The following is a 22,695-nucleotide window of genomic DNA, read 5'->3' as shown; positions in this document are numbered from 1 at the left end:
GTAGAGTAGATTCCTGACAGTGTGGAAACAGGCCTTTCAGCACATCAAGTCCACACAGTCCCTCCAAAGAGTAACCCACCCAGACCTATTCTGCAACCCTATATTTACCCCTGACTAACACAACTGACACTATGGGCAATGTAACATGGCCAATTCACCTAACCTGCACATCTTTGGACCGTGGGATGAAACCGGAGCACCCGGAGAAAACCCACACAGACACGGGGAGAATGTGCAAACTCCACACAGACAAATACCCGAGGAGGGAATTGTACCCGGGTCCCTGGTGCTGTGAGGCAACGGTGCTAACCACTGAGCCACCGTGCTGCCCCGATGAGAGTGTAGAGTTATATTTGCCAGGGTGTTGCTCAGGGTGATGGGTCCGTCTCCTCACAATGCTGTTTCTCAGCCAACACTCTCTTATCGTCCTGTTTCTCTACTCCATGTCCTCGGTGTCTCTCCTTCGAACTGTCACCCTCCATTCTCTTCCCCCACTGCCCCTCCCTCCACTCACTCACACTTAATTCCCACTGGGGGGTGCTCGGAGAGTCTGGTTAGTTAGTGCTGAGGGCGATTAAATCCTGGGTCCAGTGAGTGATAGAGAATATCTCACACTGTGTCATTTTATATTTGATATAACTTCTCACATTCTGTTTTTATTTTCTCAGCTTCTGATATCTCTGGTGCAGCTTCTTCATGATTCAGTAAGTGACATGTCAACTTTTCTCTGACTTAGATTTATTTAGATTTATATTCTCCAGATTTATTTGCAACATTTTCACATCCCTCCTGACCCTGTCCCACCCTCCCAGACACGGTTAAACCCTGTCAGACTAATTCCCCTCCCCTTCGACCCTATCCCACTCTCCCAGACACTGTTAAACCCTGTCAGACGAGTTCCCCTCCCCTCCTGACCCTGTCCCACCCTCCCAGTCACTGTTAAACCCTGTCAGACTAATTCCCCTCCCCTCCTGACCCTGTCACACCCTCCCAGACACTGTTAAACCCTGTCAGACTAATTCCCCTCCCCTCCTGACCCTGTCCCACCCTCCCAGACACTGTTAAACCCTGTCAGACTAATTCCCCTCCCCTCCTGACCCTGTCCCACCCTCCGAGTCACAGTTAAACCCTGTCAGACTAATTCCCCTCCCCTCCTGACCCTGTCCCACCCTCCCAGTCACTGTTAAACCCTGTCAGACTAATTCCCCTCCCCTCCTGACCCTGTCCCATCCTCGCACTGTTAAACCCTGTCAGACAAATTCCCCTCCCCTCCTGACCCTGTCCCACCCTCCCAGACACTGTTAAACCCTGTCAGACTAATTCCCCTCCCCTCCTGACCCTGTCCCACCCTTCCAGTCACTGTTAAACCCTGTCAGACTAATTCCCCTCCCCTCCTGACCCTGTCCCACCCTCCCAGTCACTGTTAAACCCTGTCAGACTAATTCCCCTCCCCTCCTGACCCTGTCCCACCCTCCCAGTCACTGTTAAACCCTGTCAGACTAATTCCCCTCCCCTCCTGACCCTGTCCCACCCTCCCAGACACTGTTAAACCCTGTCAGACTAATTCCCCTCCCCTCCTGACCCTGTCCCACCCTCCCAGTCACTGTTAAACCCTGTCAGACTAATTACCCTCCCGTCCTGACCCTGTCCCACTTTCCCAGTCACTGTTAAACCCTGTCAGACTAATTCCCCTCCCTTCCTGACCCTGTCCCACCCTCCCAGTCACTGTTAAACCCTGTCAGACTAATTCCCCTCCCGTCCTGACCCTGTCCCACCCTCCCAGACACTGTTAAACCCTGTCAGACAAATTCCCCTCCCCTCCTGACCCTGTCCCACCCTCCCAGTCACTGTTAAACCCTGTCAGACTAATTCCCCTCCCCTCCTGACCCTCTCCCACCATCTCAGACACTGTTAAACCCTGTCAGACAAATTCCCCTCCCCTCCTGACCCTGTCCCACCCTCCCAGACACTGTTAAACCCTGTCAGACAAATTCCCCTCCCCTCCTGACCCTGTCCCACCCTCCCAGACACTGTTAAACCCTGTCAGACTAATTCCCCTCCCCTCCTGACACTGTCCCACCCTCCCAGACACTGTTAAACCCTGTCAGACTAATTCCCCTCCCCTCCTGACCCTGTCCCACCCTCCCAGTCACTGTTAAACCCTGTCAGACTAACTCCCCTCCCCTCCCTGAAGTGATTGCCTTGTGTCTCTCCATTCCTGACCTTGTGGGATTCCTGGGCCCCACTACAGGACATTCCCAGAGCCTCATTGCGGAATAACGGGATTCTCTTGTTCCAGTATGAACGTGGACATCATTGTCCATCCTTCCATATCACAGCAGACACAGAGAATTACAGCTCATTGTTCACACTCAATTCGTTCAGGACTGAGGTCAATGTTTCTGGGAATGTGTTTCCACACATTGAGCAGTGGATCCCAGATGCTCAGGTTTGGATCCTGATTCTTCAAGTGAGACCTTCTCAAGTCGTGTTTCCATCCCGTCTCAGAAGTGTGAGCAGTGTCACCGTCAGAGGGATCTTCACAGCTGGTTCCTCCCTCACACTTTCTCATCCTCACTGTCTTCAGTGGGTCACTGATTGACCTGAAATGAAGCAACGTCCTGAGGGAACTCGGAGACAGTTTTTATATTGAAGGAATTGATTTTGCATCTGACGTAAACAAGTTTCAAATGTTATGTAAATCTCTGTACATAAATATCAGTTTTACATATTCTAATTCTTAAATAAATATATAAATAGTATAAATCTGAGTTATTGGTGAATACTAAAATCTATCACTACTTATCACCATTGTTTAACTACAATCACCAATATGTGTCATTTGTAATCATTAAAAGTTATTTATTGACTTATTAATTTTGATATTTTTATTAATATTTCACAAGAACGATTCTATTCATTTACACAGCAGCAGCTTGTGGCTCTTGGAACCAGCAGATGCTGAGCTTCAATTCAATGTGAACTGGGGGAGTTAAGACCATATCCATCTGCCTCTATTGTAAAATCCAAGTCCCAGATGGTAACTCCATACCCGTCAACACAATCAGGGAAAGTCCATTCCCAGAGAGTGGGAACACACAAGTGTGAGGGAATGGAGATTGTGTCAGAACCTGATGGAGATTCTGGACATCGCTTCCATTCCATCGATATTCCCTGAGGATGTGTGTGGTGGGTTTGATGACCAACATTAGACTTGTATTAAAGGACATAGCTGCTAGACTGGGTCTGCAGCAGGTGGTGAGGGAACCAACAAGAGGGAAAAACATACTTGATTCCATCTTTCCAATCTGCCAGCTGCAGGTACAAATGTCCATGACAGTCTCAGTGAGAGTGACCATCGCACTGTCCTTGTGGAGGCAAAGTCCCACTGTCACATTGGGAATAATCTCCATTGTATTGTGTGGCACTATCACTGTGCTAAATGGAACAGACTTGGATCAGATCTAGCAGCTCAAGCCTGGGTATCCATGAGGCACTGTGGGCCATCAACAGCAGCAGAACCGTACTCCAGCACAATCTGTAACCTCATGGCCTGGCATAGCCCCCACTGAACCATTAACACCAAGCCAGGGGATTAACCCTGGTTCAATGGGGAGTGTAGGAGGGCATCCAAGGAGCAGCACCAGACATACCAGACGATGAGGTGCCAACCTGGTGAAGCCACCAAACAGGACGACTTGCATGTCACATAACATAAGCAGCAAGTGATAGACAGAGCTAAGCGATCCCACAACCAACAGATCCGATCTCAGCTCTGCAGTCCTGCCACATCCAGCCAACTCACTGGAGGCTCCACAAATATTCCCACTCTCACTGATGAAACAGCCCATTACATCAGAGTGAAAGATAGGCCTGAAGGTTTCACAGCAATCTTCAGTCAGAAGTGTCATCTCAGTCTCCTCCAGTGGTCCCCAGCATTACAGATACCAGTCTTCAGCCAATTCAATTCACTTCATGTGATATCAAGAAACAGTTGAAGACACTGGGTACTGCAAAGGCTTCAGGCCTAACAACATTCAGGCAATAGTACTGAAGGCTTGTGCTCGAGAACTTGCCACTCCCCTATCCAAACTGTTCCAGTCCAGTTACAACACTGGCATCTACCCAACAATGTAGAAAATTGCCCGGGTATATCTTAGACACAAAAAGCAGGACAAACCCAATCTGCCCCATCAGTCTCCTCTCGATCATCAGTAAAGTGATGGAAGGGGTCATTAACAGTGCTATCAAGCAGCACCTGCTCAGCAATAACCTGCTCAGTGACGCCCAGTTTGGGCTCTGCCAGGGTCACTCAGCTCCTGACCTCAATACAGCCTTGGTTCGAACATGGACAAAAGAGCTGAATTCCAGAGGGGAGGTGGGAGTGACAGCCCCTGACATCAAGGCTGCATTCGACCGAGTGCGGCATCATGGAACTCGAGCAGAACTGGAATCAATGGGTATTGGGGGAAACTCTCCAGTGGATAGAGTCATACCTGACACATAGGAAGGTGGTCTTGGTTGTGGGAGGTCAGTCACCTCAGCTCCAGGAAAGCTCTGCAGGAGTCCCTCAGCGTGGTGTCCTAGGCCCAACCGTCTTCAGCTGCTTCATCAATGACCTTCCCTCCATCAGAAGGTCAGAAATGGGGATGTTTGCCAGTGATTGCACAATGTTCAGCACTATTTGCAACTCCTCAGATACTGAAGCAGTCCATATTCAAATGCAACAAGATCTGGACAATATCCAGGCTTGGGCTGACAAGTGGCAAGTAACATTTGCGCCACACAAATGCCAAGTTATAACCATCACCAACAAGAGACAATCTCACCACCACTCCTTGGCATTCAATGGTGTTACCGTCACTGAATCCCCCCACTGTCAACAGCCTGTGAGTTATCATTGATCAGAAACTCAACTGGCCTCACCACATAAATGCAGTGTCGTCAAGAGCAGGTCAGAGGCTAGAGATACTGCAGCAAGTAACCCGTCTCCTGATTTCCCAAAGCCTGTCCACCAACTACAAGACACAAGTCAGGAGTGTGATGGAATGCTCCCTGCTTGCCTGGATGAGTACAGCCATCTCACCACTGAAGAAGCTTGATACCATCCAGGACCTAGCAACCCAACTGATTGGCACTGTATCCACCAACATCCAGTCCCTCCACCACTGACACTCAGTTACAGCAGTGTTTGCTATCTACAGAAATTCATCAAAGATCCTTAAACAGTGCCTTCCAAACCCACAACCACCTCCATCTGGAAGGTCAAGGTCAGCAGATATATGGGAACACCACCACCTTCATGTTCCCCTCCAAGCCACTCACCATCCTGACTCGGAAATATATCACCATCCCTTCACTGTTGCTGGCCAAAATCCTGGATTTCCCTCCCTCATGGCATTGTGGCTCAACCCACAGGAGGTAGACTGCAGCAGTTCAAGAAGGCAGATCACCACCACCATCTCAAGGGCAACTAGGGACGGGTAATAAATGCTGGCCAGTCAGAGACACCCACATCCCACAAAAACAGAATCAATACAAAAACTGGGGGAGGTGTGATACATGGTTATTGTCTCTGGAGGAGGAATCCAGTGACCAAAGTATCATTCCAGAATGAGAAGCCTCTTTCTCCTCCAGGGAGTTGTTCAATGTTCACACCTGGATGTGACAGGACAGCAGAGCTTCGATCTTATCTATCGGTTGTGGAAACACTAAGTTCTGATTCTACTCCCTCTGCTGTTTACTGCACGATCAGTCCTGATCTGACACTTCACTGACCAACACCATCACTTACAAGTTCCCCTCCAAGCCACTCACCATCCTGACTTGGAAGTATATTGCACTTCCTTCACTGTCACTGGGTCAAAATCCTGGAATTCCCTCCCACCACCACATGAGCTGCTGCTGTTCAGGAAGGTAGCTCACCCCCACCTTCGCAAGGACCGTTAGGGATGGGAAATAAATTCCAGCAGCCAGTGATTCCCACGTCTCCCCAGTGAATAAAAAAGACATCATTTTTCAGCTCTGCTTGGTCCTGCTCCTGTGATCCCTCCCACATTCCTCATTGAACCGGGGTTGGTCCCCTGGCTTGGTGGTAATGAGAGACTGGGGGTTGGGGTGAGCCATGAGGTTACAGTTTGTATTGGATGGCAGTTCTGCTGGTGTTGATGACCCACAGTACCTCATGGACACACAGTCTTCATCTGCTCGACCTGTTCACATCCCACAGGAGGGGAGGGAGGGGGTGTGCCATGAGGTTTAATGGTGAAATGTGTTCCCATCTGATGGTTATTGGTAGGAGCAGGGTGCAGTGAATGGGCTGTAACCACCCGGCCCCCACTGGGTTCTCTGTACCTGACTCTCAATATCAATCCCCCCCTCACCACCTCCCCTCTCACACTGGGTTCTCTGTACCTGACTCTCACCATCAATCCCCCCTCCCCCCCCAACACTGGGTTCTCTGTACCTGACTCTCACCATTAATCTCACCCCCACAGTTTGCTCTCTTTAGCCGACTCTTCCCACCAAACCCCATACCGGATTCTCTGCAAATAAAAGATCTAAATAACTCTGTAATAACTCCTTTTCACAATAGCCCACAGGCCAACCTGACTCTCTGTAATTAATCCACTCCATGTTCCCTCACATTAAACTCTCTGTCAGGTTTAGCTCATTGATCACTGACTGGGTGAAGAATCTCTCTCACTGTAACTGTGTCCTCCTGTTCTGAATCTCTCGGTTTAGTTTAAATCCAATCTCAGATTTCTCGTTTCCAGACTGTTTAATGTTTTATAAATCCCATCAGGTGCTTCCTTTCCTGGTAGAATAACCCAATTCTCTTTGCCACATGACCCAGAAGCTTGACCCTGGGGTGAGCCTGGGTGTTTCTCTCTCTGCACTCCCCCCTTCCACACTCCCCCCTCCCAGGGTCTGAGTGTCTCCCCTGTGACTGTGTCCTGAATTAGACTCAGTACCAGGAAGAACACCAGGGTCCATGGGATTCCCAGCCAGCCCAGGGTTAGCAGTGACTGATACTGACCTGTGACCCATGACCCAGGGTGACACCATGCCTCAGTGGTTCGCACTTCTGCCTCACAGCACCAGGGACCTGAGTTTGATTCCTGTGTGGAGTTTCCCTGAGTCTGCATGGGGTTCCTCCGGGTGCTCCAGTTTCCTGCCGCAGTCGAACAGGTGCACCTTGGGTGGATTGGTCATGCTCAATTCCCCACAATGTCCAGGGATGTGCATGTGGATTAGCTATGGAACATGCAGGTTTACGGGATGGAATAGAGCGGTGGGTCTGGGTGGGAAAGTCTTGAGAGAGTCAGTGTCGACTCAATGGGCCGAATGGCCTGTTTCCACACTGTCGGGATTCTATGATTCATGAATGGCCTTTAATCTCCCAGTTCCCAGAGACAGAATGGAAAGATGAATTCTGTACTCATCGGGAGAGACTCAGGAAAAACACAGTGAGGGAAAGGAAAGGATCACAACATTCTGGGGATACACTGTTCCTATTCCAGTCAGAGACTGGGAATTAAACACTCTGAGGGGAAACAGCTTCTGTTTACAAACTGGAAAAACCAGTAATACAACAATCTTTGGAGACTGCACCCTATTTGTTGAGAAATTTGATCCATTGTTTGAAGTGAAGCTGCAGAAGCAGAAAAATGGAACAAGTGCTAAGTGATGACCCGGTCCCAGTGACGGGGAAGCTCCAGCACAGCCAGGCTGAGGTTCAGGCTCTGAGCCAGTAAGGCTGGGGCTGAGAAGAGGCCTCCCCCACCAGCTCAAGAAGCATCAGGACACTAGGACCCTGGGACCCCCCTCTCACAGTAAACATATGGCTCAGTCCTTCCAACTGGGGGAGGTGACGGAAGATCGGGATTGTCCCTGGAGCAGGAATCCAACAACCCAAGTGGAGCCTCCTCCTCCTACATTGAGTTGTTGAATGATCATGACTGGATGTGGTAGGACAGCAGATCTGATCTGTTGGTTGTGGAATCACTGAGCTCTGTCTCTGCTGCTCCTGTTGTTTCTGCACACCTCGGCCTGTTCTGTAGCTTCACCGAGGAACACCATCATCTGCAAGTTCCCTCAAAGCCACTCACCAACCTGACCATCCATTCCTTCACTGTCACTGGCTCCAAATCTTGGAATTCCCTCCCTCCCTAATGACATTGTGGGTCTGCCTCCAGCATATGGAATGCTCCATGAGGATCACTGGGGAGATGGGCTCTCCCATGACTGCAGGGAACCAGCTGAATCTCCATGTTGGATTCTCTGTACCAGACTCTCACCATCAACTCCCATACTGGAGCCTCTGGAACTAAACGTCCCACACCACTCTCTGTCATTAATCCACTCCATGAAGACCCCACACCACACTCTTCGTTTTTCTCTCTCTGCACTCCCCTCCCCCCCCCAGGGTCTGAGTGTCTCCCCTGTGACTGTGTCCTGAATTAGACTCAGTAGCAGGAAGAACACCAGGGTCCATGGGATTTCCAGCCAGCCGAGGGTTAGCAGTGACTGATACTGACCTGTGACCCATGAATGGCCTTAACTGTCCCAGATCACATTGAACTGAATCTCAACAACTGCTGATACGAGGACCCACAAGCTGCTGGGTGAAAATCTCGTGAAATTATTAGCAATGAATTCAATCAACAACAAACAATTATTTATTGATGACTCACCACAATTATCAGCATTTACAGTCAGTTTAATGATATAAATAGGAAAAGATGGTTTTCTCATTTGCATATTTGCTTTGTAAAAATTGTAAAAAAAAAATCCGTATTGGATCCAATTTGCATGACACAAAGTGCAAAGTCAGTCACATCCTTTCAGTGCAGTCTGTGGCTCTCTGAGCTGCCTCACTACATTTATAATTGTCGGTTATATTTTACAATATACACATCACGTTAATCAGACAGCTCACTCAAGGGGTTTTATAAGGTCATCAATCTCTTCCTGTAGTGTGGTGGGAGGGCTGCAGACAAAGACCTTGCTTCATTCAGCATCTATGGGACTTGAAATCCCTTTACATGAAATGCCCCATTCTGGGTCTCACATATTATTGGTGGATGAGGTTTGGCTCTGAAAGGGTTAATGCTGAGGAGTACATTAAGCACTGCCCAATATGATGATGTCACATGGACTTGGGTGAAGAGATCAGCTGTGGATGTTGAAGGGGTGAGACCCAGCATGGATATCTCCATCATCGTCTGTAAAACAATGTCCCCCTCACTCCCCAACGCCAGTGTATCCTGGACTGAGCTGTTACCATGAAGTAAACTCAGTCCTGTTTAAAACAAGAGCCTGTTCTCATTAGCTTCTCGTGTGGTTTTCCTCAACTAACCACTTGACCAACCAGGTCCTGGAGATTCCAACCAGGAAAGAGGATGGTCATATTTAATCTGCCAGATGGAACTGGAGGAGCTATGGGGAGGATCCATCTTACCCTACGTGTCTGAAAAGTAAATGGCTCATGGTGTCAATCCCTTCAAACAGCCGTGGAAGTGTTCTTGAAGAGCTCGAGGTAAATGAGGTCTGGGTACCACTCTGTGGGAGACTGGAATTTTACCTTCCTAACATCTCCATCATTGCACAATGAAGGACCAACTCCATCCAGATAATGAACCATCACTGGGTATCTTTATCTAACACTGTATCTATATCTGTGTGTGTATGTCCATCTGTATGTTGTGTGTGGGTGCAAACAGATGTCTCTGCCTTTGTACTCATCCACATCCGTGTATATCTTTCTACATTCCTGAGTGAGCTGTGTATGAGTGCACACTGACATATCTAACACTGACCTATATCTGTCCATCTCCCTTTCATTATCTGCTTTTGCTCTCACACTCTGTGCAATCCACCTACTGACAGGATCCTGCTCTCTGTCTGTGAAATGTGCATCATGTATTCAGACCACATTATGATCTGGAATCACTTTCCCCTGAGCTACCTGACACTGCCAATGGAGATCAGGTGGTTAAACAAGATCCTGACACTAAAGTCCATCTAAAAACTGAGCTGCCAGCTATCGATGCTCTGACCATGAATCACGGTGACAATGTTCAGCTCATGTAGTTCCAGTGTCTGAGGATCCAATCCTGAAGATGGTCTTATCTGGGTAAGTTCAGAGTGAACAGTAAGATTATAATGTCTGTTTAAAAGTGACTCTGACACAAAGCAACACAGATGTTTGTCATTGGGAACAAGTTGTTGAAGATGAGAAAGGGTGAGGGAAACCAGCCCTAAAGATCCCTTCGACTGTGAGAGCCATCACCTTGCTGACACTGGATGGAGTCACTCCTGAAGAAAATCTCACCTGAAGAATCAGGATTCTGACCTGGTGGATCTGGGATCCACAATTCAATTTGTGGAAGCACATTTCCAAGAAAAATCTATCTCAATCATTTGATAAAAACCGGTTATAGAGTCATGGAGATGTACAGCACAGAAATAGACAGTTCGGTCCAACACATCCAAGCTGACCAGTTATCTTGGCGTCATCCAGTCCCACTTGCCAGCACCCAGCCCACATCCCTCCAAACCCTTCCTGTTCATTTAACCTTCCTGATGCCTTTTAAATGCAATTGTACCAGCCTCCACTACTTCCTCTGGCAGCTCATTCCATACACGTAACATACTCCATGTGAAAACGTTGCACTTGAGATCTCTTTTATATCTTTCCCCTCTCACCCTAAACCTATGCCCTCTAGTTCTGGACTCCTCCAGCCCATGTCTATTTATCCTATCCATGCCCCTCATAATTTTGTAAACCTCTATAAGGTCACCCCTCAGCCTCCGACGCTCCAGGGAAAACAGCCCCAGCCCGTTCAGCCTCACCCTATAGCTCATGTCCTCCAACCCTGGTAACATCCTTCTCCATCTTTTCTGAAGCCTTTCGAGTTTCACAACATCTTTCTGAAAGGAAGGAGACCAGAATTGCACGCAATATTGCAAAAGTGCCCTAACCAATGTCCTGTAAAGCTGCAACATGACCTCCCAACTCCTGTAATCAATATTCTGACCAATAAAGGAAAGCATACCAAATGCCTTCTTTACTATCCTATCTACCTGTAACTCTACTTTCAAGAAGCTATGAACCTGCACTCCAAGGTATCTTTGTTCAGCAACACTCCCTGGGACCTTACCATTCAGTGTATATGTCCTGCCCAGATTTGCTTTCCCAAAATGCAGTACCTCACATTTATCTGAATTAAAATCCATCTGTTACTCCTCAGCCTTCTTTTTGTCCACTGTATGGAAAGTTCCCCATTACCCTTTCCTTTCACAGCTTATCGGGCCATCTGTCCAATGATATGCCGGAAGAACATGACTTGGATTTTTGTGAACTCACTGTTCACCAGGTTTAGCACCAAGCACGCCTTCGGAAGTTGATTGAATAATTCTGAGAGATACTCCAAATGATCCTTCCACATGTGTCTGAAAATGACAAGATCATCCAAGTACACCACACAATGGAACAATCCCAAAATGGCCTTCTTAGTTAGTCTTCAAAATATGGTATTTTTCGTATCAAAAGACATCACTTTGAACTGGTAAACGCTGCTCGCTGTCATATAAGCCACAATTGCCTTCACTCTTTCAGTTAACGTCACCTGCCAGTATCCTCTGAGTAGTTCAAGCTGAGAAATGTAAGTTGCTTGTCCCACCTTCTCAATGTAATCTTTCAATCTTGGCATAGGGTACAAAGCAGGTTCCATCACTGCGTTGTATTTTCGATAGTCCACACAAAATTGTTGGGTACCATCTGGTTTTGGGACCATCACTGTGCATGAGCTACATTCACTGCAACTCATTCAATTATGTCATCGCTGAGCATGTTTTCAAACTCTTTTGGAACTTTTAGCAATTTCAAAATATTAAGTCTAGAAGAATGTTTCTTCAGTGGAAAAGCATTTCCTATATCTCCATCATGAGTAATTGATTGACACCTTCCCGGCTTATTCCCACATACAGCTATATCTTTATGTGATTGCAATCAGACTTTCAGGTCAGTTTGATTTTCCTCTGGAAGGGAACTCAGTAATTTAGTGCAAATTTCCTCATTGTCCAATTTAATTTGAGGAAAATCAAATTCAGACTCATTTGGATTTGGGTCTTCCCTCTGAGTTGTAACAAGTATCCATTCTCATCTCACTTTTCTTCCTTCTCAAACACCTTCTGAGCAAATTCCCACCCGGTTTCCTTTCTACCTGATGTTCTGATCAAATAATTCCCCTCACTCAATTTCCTTTCGATTCAATAAAGCCAACTAACTCTTACCTTTTAATGTTCACCTCCCACTGACAGTAACACTATCACCTTATCCCCATTAGCAAAACTACACATGTCTGAGCACTTGTTTGCTTCCTGAATCACCACGTGGTGTGCTGGGTTTACACACTGTCCAGCCAACTCACCCACTCTATTTAATTTCTCCCTAATATTTAACATGTAGTCCTAATACTTAGTCTCTTCAATATTGACTCTTCAATACTTCCTGAATTAATTTAAATGGTTCCCCCACCTCATGTCCGAATACTAATTCAAATTTAGCTGATTTATTAGGTACATCCCAAATTGAAAAAAATATACAAATACAATTTTGTTCTCCCAGTTGTGATGACACTGTGGCATTAAGTGGCATTTTACCCTGGTTTTTATTTGAAGAGAGATTTTAAGGCAGAGGTACTGAGCGGTCCAGCTAAGCCGTGAGAGTAAACAGCTTGTGAGGCCTTGGGGTTTTTATAAGTTGGAATAATAGAAGCAGCCTGAATGACCCTGTGGGGTCAAGCTCCCACAGAACCAGGATTTTTTTTATACCTTTCAACAGTTGCTGTTGGGTTTTGAAGACGTGGAATCTATTTATCCCTCTCTCAGTTACAGCCAAAAGCTGGGGGTTCTCCTCCTGTTATTGCAGTTGGATGTGAGACAGTCTGTTTTCTGAATTTACAATTTGCCAAGAATATATTTATGGGATATTACTCTGTTGGAACAGTTAATTACTAATAGTTATTGCTTCAATTATTCTGTTATGTTTTTTATAGAGTTGTTATTTTGTTGTATTTTGACTACAGTGGGGGAATAAAGTGTGTTCTGCGTTAAATCCGGTAGATGGACCAATCAAATTGCATCTGGAATGCAGCATCTCATGTTGAGCTTTAAAATAAGAAAAAGTTAGTGTCCAGACTATCTTCAGAATATTTTGAGGGGATTTGGTCTGGTTCATTACACAATCCCTTGGATGGTCTTGACTGTATGCCCTCAAGATAGTGTTGAAATCCGGGTGTTCCCCAACAGGAAACCCTGGATGGATCAGGACATACAGAACCTGCTAAAAACCAGGTGTGAGGCCTCACATCAGGAGACCCACTCAAATATAAGGAATCCAGGTGTGACCTTCACAGAGCCATGAAGACAGCCAAGGACCAAAACTGATCCAAACTCGAGACCCAGACAGACACCCGGCAACTATGGCAAAGGCTGAATGACATCACAGGTTTGAAAAAGAGACAGTGCAAGATAGCAGACGATGACACATCCCTCCCAGATCGTCTCAACACCTTCTATGCTTACTTTGAGCAGACCTCTGGTGGAGAGGTAACACCTATTCCAACAAGTCCTGATGAACCTCTCCCAACCGTCGCTGCATCAGAGGTCAGGTCAGTTTTCCTGCGTGTGAATCCAAGCAAAGTGATGGGACCAGAGTACCAGGCCGTGCACTCAGATCATGCACAGATCAACTGGTAGAGGTCTTCTCGGACATCTACAACCTCTCTCGGCTCCCCACTACTCTTGACCCACTCCAATTTGCCCATTGGACCAACAGATCCACGTCAGATGCCATGTCACTTGCCCTTCACTCGTCCCTAGAACATCTTGACTCCAAGAACAGCTACATAAGAATCCTACTCATTGACTACAGTTCAGCCTTCAACACTATTATCCCCTTGAGACTGATGACTAAACTTACTGATATTGGACTAATCCCCACTCTCTGCAACTGGATCCTTAGTTCCCTGTCCCACAGGCCACACTCAGTGAAGACTGGGGACAATATTTCATCCTCACTAACACTCAACACTGGAGGCCCCCAGGGGTGCGTACTCAGTCCCCTACTGTACTCACTATATACCCATGACTGTGTCACCAAATACCAGACTAATGCCATTTACAAGTTCGCTGATGACACCACCACAGTCGATCGAATCTCAGATGGCAATGAACAGTCTACAGACGGGAGGTGGAAGACCTGGAAAAACGGTGCACTGAGAACAACCTAACTCTCAATGCCAGCAAAACCAAGGAACTCATTATTGACTTTCGGTGGGATGTTACTCCTGCCCCCCTGCACAGAGGTGGAACGAGTGGAGAGTGTCAAGCTCCTGGGAGTGGTCATCCACAACAAGCTTTCTTGGACTCTTCATGTGGACACACTGGTGGCAAAGGCCCAGCAATGTCTCTTCTTCCTCAGGCAGCTGAGGGAATTTGGCATGACGCTCTGCCAACGTTTATAGGTGTGCCATCGAGAGCATTCTGTCTGGATGTATCACAACCTGGTATGGCAACTGTACCATTCAAGATCGGAGACGGTTACAGAGAGTGGTGAACTTGGCCCAGACAATCACAAAGGCCAACCTCCCATCTATAGAATCCATCTACCAGGCCCGCTGTCAAGGAAAGGCCGCCAGCATTCTCAAAGCTCCATCCCACCCTGGCAATGTTTTTCTTTCACCTCTACCATCAGGGAGAAGGTACAGAAGTCTGAACACATTCACCAGCTGGTTTCAAAACCGTTTCTACCCGACTGCTGTTAGAATACTGAATGGACTCACAAACTCTTAACATTCGCCTGTACCTGTGTTTTTGTTTTAGCCGCTGTTTACCTATTATTTACTATTTCTGCTATTTAAGTCTGTGATCTGCCTGTATTGCTCGCAAGACAAAATTTTTCACTGTGCCTCGGTACATGTAACAATAAATTCAATTCAATTTAAAGTTTGAATGCTCCCCCATTTCTGGATGGTACACAATTGATTTAAATTATTTAGATGCCTGAGCTCTTCATAATTTCCTTGAATAACTTTGATGTAAAATTTGATCCTTGTTCCAATTGCATTTCTACAGGTTGTCTGTAATGAGGGAAAAATACTGAGTAATTCTTCTCCACTCCTTTCAGCCATGCTATCTCATTCTGGAATGGCCTCTGGAAATCTCAGAGACACATCCATTATCGTCAACAAATATTGATCCCCACTTTTTGTTTTAGGGTTGGGTCTGATGCAAATAATTAAAACTTTTGTAAAAGATTCATCAAATGCTGGAATAGGTATTAAGGGTGTTGGTTTGATCAATAAATGAGTTTTCCAATTATCTGACATGCCTGACATGTCTGGCAAAATGCAACAACATTTTGAAGGGCTTTTGCCAGAACCATGGATTTTCCTGCTCCACGGATGCGGCCTGACCTGCTGTGCTTTTCCAGCACCACTGTAACCTTGCCTCTGATCTTCAGCATCTGCAGTCCTCACTTTCACCGAACATCTTTCTGCAGTCCAGGCCAATAAAAATAAACTTCTATTTTCCTTACTTCCAAATGACCTCCTACTGGTTACTCTCATGGTGCTACCCACAACACCTCCTTTATATCACACACCAGTAATACAACTTGATGAGCTTCTGCCCATTTTTCACCCACTTGAATATGTGATGGTCTCCATTTCCTCATCAACATTTCATTTTTAAGAGAGTGACATTGTGGGACAGGCGCAGATTCACCTTTTCGGTAAAACTGTATTATCTTTCCACCTTTCTGTTGTAATTTCGCTAACATCTCTGAGCTAGAAAACGTATGCTTTGTTCTTGCTTTTTCTCAACAAATTGAACAAATATAGTTTCTGATAATTGAATTTTAACTTGCTTATCTTTTCTCTTCGTTCTCTCCTTCTGTTCAACCTGTGGCTTTGTGACCTTGTTATCACACATTCAGGAATAATTCCAGAATGAACTGTTCTGGAACCGAGAATTTCTCTGTTACTCCATCCACCACTTTTCATCAGACCCTCTAACTTCACCTTACATGAAAGAACACTATGTTTCTCACCATGGACTCCATGTATTCTAGCAATACTTTTTCTGATTACACATCTCTGTATCTCTCCCTAGCAAAGATTGACTTGCTCCCATATCTCTAAAAATCTTAATTTCTTTTCCTACCCGTCTTGGTAAACATGAGGAAACTTTCCTCGCACAAGTGCTGCAAAGTTGAAGAGAGTACTTGTGGATTGGAAGGTAGAAAGCTAGAATTTGGTATTTGTAAAAGGCTAGGGGTGGATGGGGGAAAGCATTGCTTGGTCCCTTTAAAAATCTAGTGCTTTTTCTATGTTTAGAGATTTAAAATGGATGTCTGTGAACAGCAGCTTGAAGGTTTGCAAATCCACAGAGAGCACCCAAATTGAAACATTATATTGAAAGGCTATACAGTTAGCAGGCTAAACACCAGTTATTTTTTCAAGACAACAGGCTTTTGAATTTAGCCAATTAATTTGAGCAGCGACTTCGATACCAAAAATCTATTAAATTTAAGGCTGATGATTTTAACAACAGAAGACCAATCCTATTGTGTGAAATATTGATATGTCATCAAGGAGATGAAGGTAGGGGGCAGTTGGATAAAGACCCCAGAGCTAACTGCCCTCCAGCAGAGCCAATGGCCCTCAGCTCTTAAGAGAGAATCACTGGCTCTCACAGCCTCATCTATGTCTTAGAGAAAGTGCCATTAAAATAAAAATGGTACCAGTGGTACAGCTAGTTAATATTCCTGACAGAAGAATTGTTGGAGAAGGCATAGAACATTCCAGAAGGCACGTAACATGGATGTAATTTTGAGAGACTAAATATTTTTATGTATAAGTGGGACTGTTCTTTATTGGAACAGCATACCATTAGAATCTTGCTGTAATTGGGAATAGTTAGAAGTTAATCGGGATTAATTCTGCTTGTTAATAGTTTAGTTAATTTGTTCACTGTTCGAGTGAGATAAATAGATGGTAACGAATTGATTTTAAAGTGAGTGTCAGGGATTTATTTTATTGAACCGCTTGAAGTTGCTGAGGTACACCACTCTACACACTCCCTTTTACAGATTATGAGGTGAGGTGTTCCTCTTTGGGGATGAGGGGGGTGGGAGGGGGGTGGAGTCAACCTCCACTTTATAACACAAGGAAATTCTTCGCAGTTTTAACTCTCTGCTCTTCATCATGAGTTGCCAATACTTCACAAAGTGAATTCTTGAACTCCAACAAAGTAGTCTCTCCAAGACTGTGATATGTGTCTGATTTATTTTCATGCCCTTATCCACTTCGCAATGTTACTTTGTTTGATTTTTTTCAAACTTTGACCAAGTTCTTTCGTTAGATTTTGAAATTGTTTTCTTTCAGCTTCTGGTACAAGTTCATATGAACATGAGATGGCTGTTTTTAGAATCATGGATTCATAGACTCCCTACAGTATGGGGACAGGCCATTTGGCCCAACAAGTCCACCCAACCCACCGAAGGGTATCTCACAAAGACCCCACACCCTGTGTCCTGCCAATGGGAGAAAGGTCAGTTTTCCCTGTGTCTGTTTCACAGCGAGTAACTCAACCTGTCTGTGTCTGATCTCCCTGGGAACTGGTGACAGAAATCTGTTCACCTCTTTATTGGATTTTTTACTGAGACTGGGACTGAGACTGGTTCGGCAACTTCAAGTTCAGCAAATGATCAAATTACTTTGTCGATCGGGAAATGGCATTCTGGATAGGCAAAAATGTTTATTTTGTTAATTTTTCAGTTTGTGAACAGCAGATATTTTCCAATCACTTTTTATTTCCAATCCCTGATTGGAATAGGGAGAATGAATTCCCAGAATGTTGCTGATCCTTCTCTCCATCTCCCTGTGTTTTTCCCGGGTCTCTCCCGTTAAGTACAGAATTCAGCTTTCCATTCTCTCTCTCTCTCTCTCTCTCTGTGTCTGGGGTAAATGTGAATCTCTTGGGGAGAGTTTGAAATGGGAGATGTTTGATCAGCCGCCTGTTATACAGCCAGCCTGATCTTTTACACATTGAAGGCAGCACAGTCTGGAAGACTCTGATGGGATTTGTGTCCAGGTTCCTAATCTAAAACCTTCTTAACAGTGCAAGGCTTGGTAGCTCAGGTTAAGGTTTAGGGTGGAGGTTTGCACGCTGAGCTGTAGGTTTGATACCCAGACGTTTCATTACCTGGCTCGGTAACATCATCAGTGGTGACCTCCAAGTAAAGCGAATCTGTTGTCTCCTGTTTTCTATTTATATGTTTGTCCTGGATGGGGTTCCTGGGGTTTGTGGTGATGTCATTTCCTGTTCGTTTCCTGAGGTGTTGATAGATGGTATCTCGATCTATGTCTTTGTTTATGGCATTGTGGTTGGAGTGCCAGGCCTCCAGGAATTCTCTGGCGTGTCTTTGCTTAGCCTGTCCCAGGATAGATGTGTTGTCCCAGTCGAATTGGTGGGTTTTTTCATCCATGTGTAGGGCTATGAGGGAGAGAGTGTCGTGTCTTTGTGGCTAGCTGGTGTTCGTGTATCCTGGTGGCTAACTTTCTTCCTGTTTGTCCTACGTAGTGTTTGTGGCAGTCCTTGCATGGAATTTTGTAGATGACGTTGGTTTTGTCCATGGGTTGTACTGGGTCTTTTAAGTTTGTTAGTTTTTGTTTGAGAGTGTTGGTGGGGTTTGTGTGCTACTAGGATTCCGAAGGGTCTTAGTCGTCTGGCTGTCATTTCTGAGACTTCTTTGATGTATGGTAAGGTGGTTAGAGTTTCTGGCTGTGTTTGGTCTGCTTGTCGTGGTTTGTTCCTGAGGAATCTGCGGACTGTATTTTTTGAGGATCCGTTCTTCTTGAATATGTTGTATAGGTGGTTCTCCTCTGTTTTCCGAAATTCGTCTGTGCTGCAGCGTGTGGTGGCTCGTTGGAATAGTGTTCTGATACAGCTTTGTTTGTGTGTTGGGATGGTTGCTGGTGTAGTTAAGTACTTGGTCAGTGTCTGTCGGTTTTCTGTATACGCAGGTTTGTAGTTCTCCGTTGTCCTTTCTTTCGACTGTGACGTCCAGGAATGCGAGTTTGTTGTCGGTTTCTTCCTCCTTGGTGAACTTTCTGCCTGTGAGAGTGTTGTTGATGATGTTAAATGTCACTTCTATCTTGTTTTGTTTTGTGATGACAAAGGTGTCATCTAGGTAGCGGACCCAGAGTTTTGGTTTGATGGTTGGTAGGGCTGTTTGTTCTAGTCTCTGCATTACTGCTTCTGCTATGAATCCCGCTAGCGGAGATCCCATGGGTATGCCGTTGGTTTGTTTGTAGATGATGTTGTTGAAGGTGAAGTGGGTGGTGAGGCACAGGCCCACTAGCTTCATGATGTTTTCGTTGGTAACATGATTGATGGTGGTTGGGGTGTGTGTGATGGTCTCTTCTAAAAGTGTGGTAAGTGTTTCCTTTGCCAGGTCGATGTTGATGGAGGTGAACAGTGCTGTTACATCGAATGAGATCATTATATTTTTAGATTAGATTACATTACAGTGTGGAAACAGGCCCTTTGGCCCAACAAGTCCACACCGACCCGCCGAAGCGCAACCCACCCATACCCCTAACCTAACACTACGGGCAATTTAGCATGGCCAATTCACCTGGCCTGCACATCTTTGGACTGTGGGAGGAAACCGGAGCACCCGGAAGAAACCCACACAGACACAGGGAGAACGTGCAAACTCCACACAGTCAGTCGCCTGAGGCGGGAATTGAACCCGGGTCTCTGGCGCTGTGAGGCAGCAGTGCTAACCACTGTGCCACCGTGCCGCCCACATGGCGTATCGTCTTCCTCTATTTTGGTGTTTTTGATGATTTTTAGGAATTCCTGGGTGGAGTGGATGGAGTGCTGTGACTCTTCTACTAGGTATTTCAGTCTTGTGTGTAGTTCTTTGGCCAGTCTGTAAGTTGGTGTTCCGGGTAGTGAGACTATAGGTCTGAGGGGGGCTCCTGGTTCACGGATCTTTGGTAGTCCATAGAATTGTGGAGTGTTGGTCCCGTCTGGTTGCATTTTCTGGAATTCTGTCTTGTTTAATTGTCCGGAACTGTGTACTTAGGAGAAATGTAATTTTGTTTCTTGGTTGTGGGGTCGGGTCTAGTGCCACCTGTCGGTAGGTGTTGGTGTCTGCGAGTAGTGCATTGGCTTTCTCTATGTAGTCCCTTCTGTTCAGGATGACTGTGAGCTGACCTTTGTCTGCAGGTAATATAACGATGTTTTTGTCTTTTTGAGGTTTTCTGGGGCTTTCTTTTCTTGTGTGTTGAATTTGTTTCCTTCCCTCGTTCGGCTCAGAGTAGGTGCAACTGTCTATCTGATCGTTTGTTGTGTTTCTTCTGTGAGATTGTTGTCCTTCAATGTGGTTTCTAATGCCGCTAGGAAATCCTCCTTGTCAGCGTCTCGGTAATTGAAATTTAGTCCTTTTACTAGTACAGCTTTTTCTGTGCCCGATAGGGTCCGGTCTGATAAGTTCTTTATCCATGCCCCTGTGTTCTCGGTTATGTCTTTGTTTGTGAGTTTGTCAAGTTTTATCTTCAGGTCCTGATTTTGCTTTCTCTGTGTTTGTCGTTGTTTGGTGTTTATGGCTCGCTCTACCGCGTCTGGCTATTCTTGATTTGTTGCTTGTTTGAATAACGGTTTATGGCGCGCAATTTCCCAGTTGTATTTTCGGAGTCTGTGTTTGGCGTCATTGATTAGTTCTCAGAGCATTCTGCAGCTATTTCATTCTGTTAAACCTCTGGCTTGAGGTGTTTTTATCGGCGGTTTGTATTGGAGACATTTTGGCAGTACCTGTTTTCTCAAACATTCATACAGGAAGTACAGATATTCGCGGGTGAAACTCTCTCGGATGGCATTCCTTTCCCATCTTCGGGCAATTTGCAGTGTGTTGCGTCCATAGGTTTTGCAAAGTTTGTAAAGGTTTGTAGCTCAAGCTGAGCTGTAGGTTTGATATCCAGATGTTTCATTACCTGGCTAGGTAACATCATCAGTGGCAACCTCCAAGTGAAGCGAAGCAGTTGTCTCCTGCTTTCTATTTATATGTATGTCCTGGGTGGGGTTCCTGGGGTTTGTGGTGATGTCATTCCCTGTTCATTTTCTGAGGGGTTGATAGATGGTATCTAGATCTATGTTTTTGTTTATGGCGTTGTGGTTGGAGTGCCAGGCCTCTAGGAATTCTCTGACATGACTTTGCTTAGCCTGTCCCAGGATAGTTGTGTTGTCCCAGTCGAAATGGTGGGTTTTTTTATCTGTGTGTAGGGCTACAAGGGAGAGAGGGTCGTGTCTTTTTGTGGCTAGCTGGTGTTCATGTTTGTCCTACGTAGTGTTTATGGCAGTCCTTGCATGGCATTTTGTCCGCTACGTAGATGACACCTTTGTCATCACAAACGAAACAAGATAGAAGAGACATTTAACATCATCAACAACACCCTCACAGGCATAAAGTTCACCAAGGAGGAAGAAACCGACAACAAACTCGCATTCCTGGACGTCACAGTCGAAAGAAAGGACAACGGAGAACTACAAACCTGCATATACAGAAAACCGACAAACACTGACCCAATACTTAACTACACCAGCAACCACCCCAACACACACAAACAAAGCTGTATCAGAACACTATTCCAACGAGCCACCACACACTGCAGCACAGACGAACTTCGGAAAACAGAGGAGAACCACCTATACAACGTATTCAAGAAGAACGGATCCTCAAAAAATACAGTCCGCAGATTCCTCAGGAATAAACCACGACAAGCAGACCAAACACAGCCAGAAACCCTAACCACCTTACCATACATCAAAGAAGTCTCAGAAATGACAGCCAGACGACTAAGACCCCTCGGAATCCTAGTAGCACACAATCCCACCAACACTCTCAAACAAAAACTAACAAACTTAAAAGACCCAGTACAACCCATGGACAAAACCAACGTCATCTACAAAATTCCATGCAAGGACTGCCACAAACACTACGTAGGACAAACAGGAAGAAAGTTAGCCACCAGGATACACGAACACCAGCTAGCCACAAAAAGACACGACCTTCTCTCCCTCATAGCCCTACACATGGATGAATTAAAAAAACCACCATTTTGACTGGGACAACACATCTATCCTGGGACAGGCTCAGCAAAGACATGCCAGAGAATTCCTGGAGGCCTGGCACTCCAACCACAATGCCATAAACAAACACATAGATCTAGATACCATCTATCAACCCCTCAGGAAACGAACAGGAAATGACATCATCACAAACCCCAGGAACCCCATCCAGGACATACATATAAATAGAAAACAGGAGACAACAGCTTCGCTTCACTTGGAGGTCACCACTGATGATATTACCTAGCCAGGTAGTGAAACGTCTGGGTATCAAACATACAGCTCAGCGTGCAAACCTACACCCTTCTTAACAGTAAATATGTTCATTTTCTTGGAAGGCAATAACAAAATGTGAAATATACCGGCAGGAGACTGGAAGAACACAGCAAGCAAGGCAGCAGCAGGAGGTAGAGAAGTCGAGGTTTTGCATATAGCCCTTCTTCAGGATTGGGGGTCGATTTGAGGGGGAGCTGCAGATAAATGAGG

This window comes from Chiloscyllium plagiosum, unplaced genomic scaffold (genome assembly GCF_037043375.1).
Source record: "Chiloscyllium plagiosum isolate Xiang-an unplaced genomic scaffold, Cpla_swu_hap1 HiC_scaffold_35, whole genome shotgun sequence".
In the NCBI taxonomy this organism is placed as follows: Eukaryota; Metazoa; Chordata; class Chondrichthyes; order Orectolobiformes; family Hemiscylliidae; genus Chiloscyllium; species Chiloscyllium plagiosum.
Note: the sequence above shows the minus strand (reverse complement) of the source record.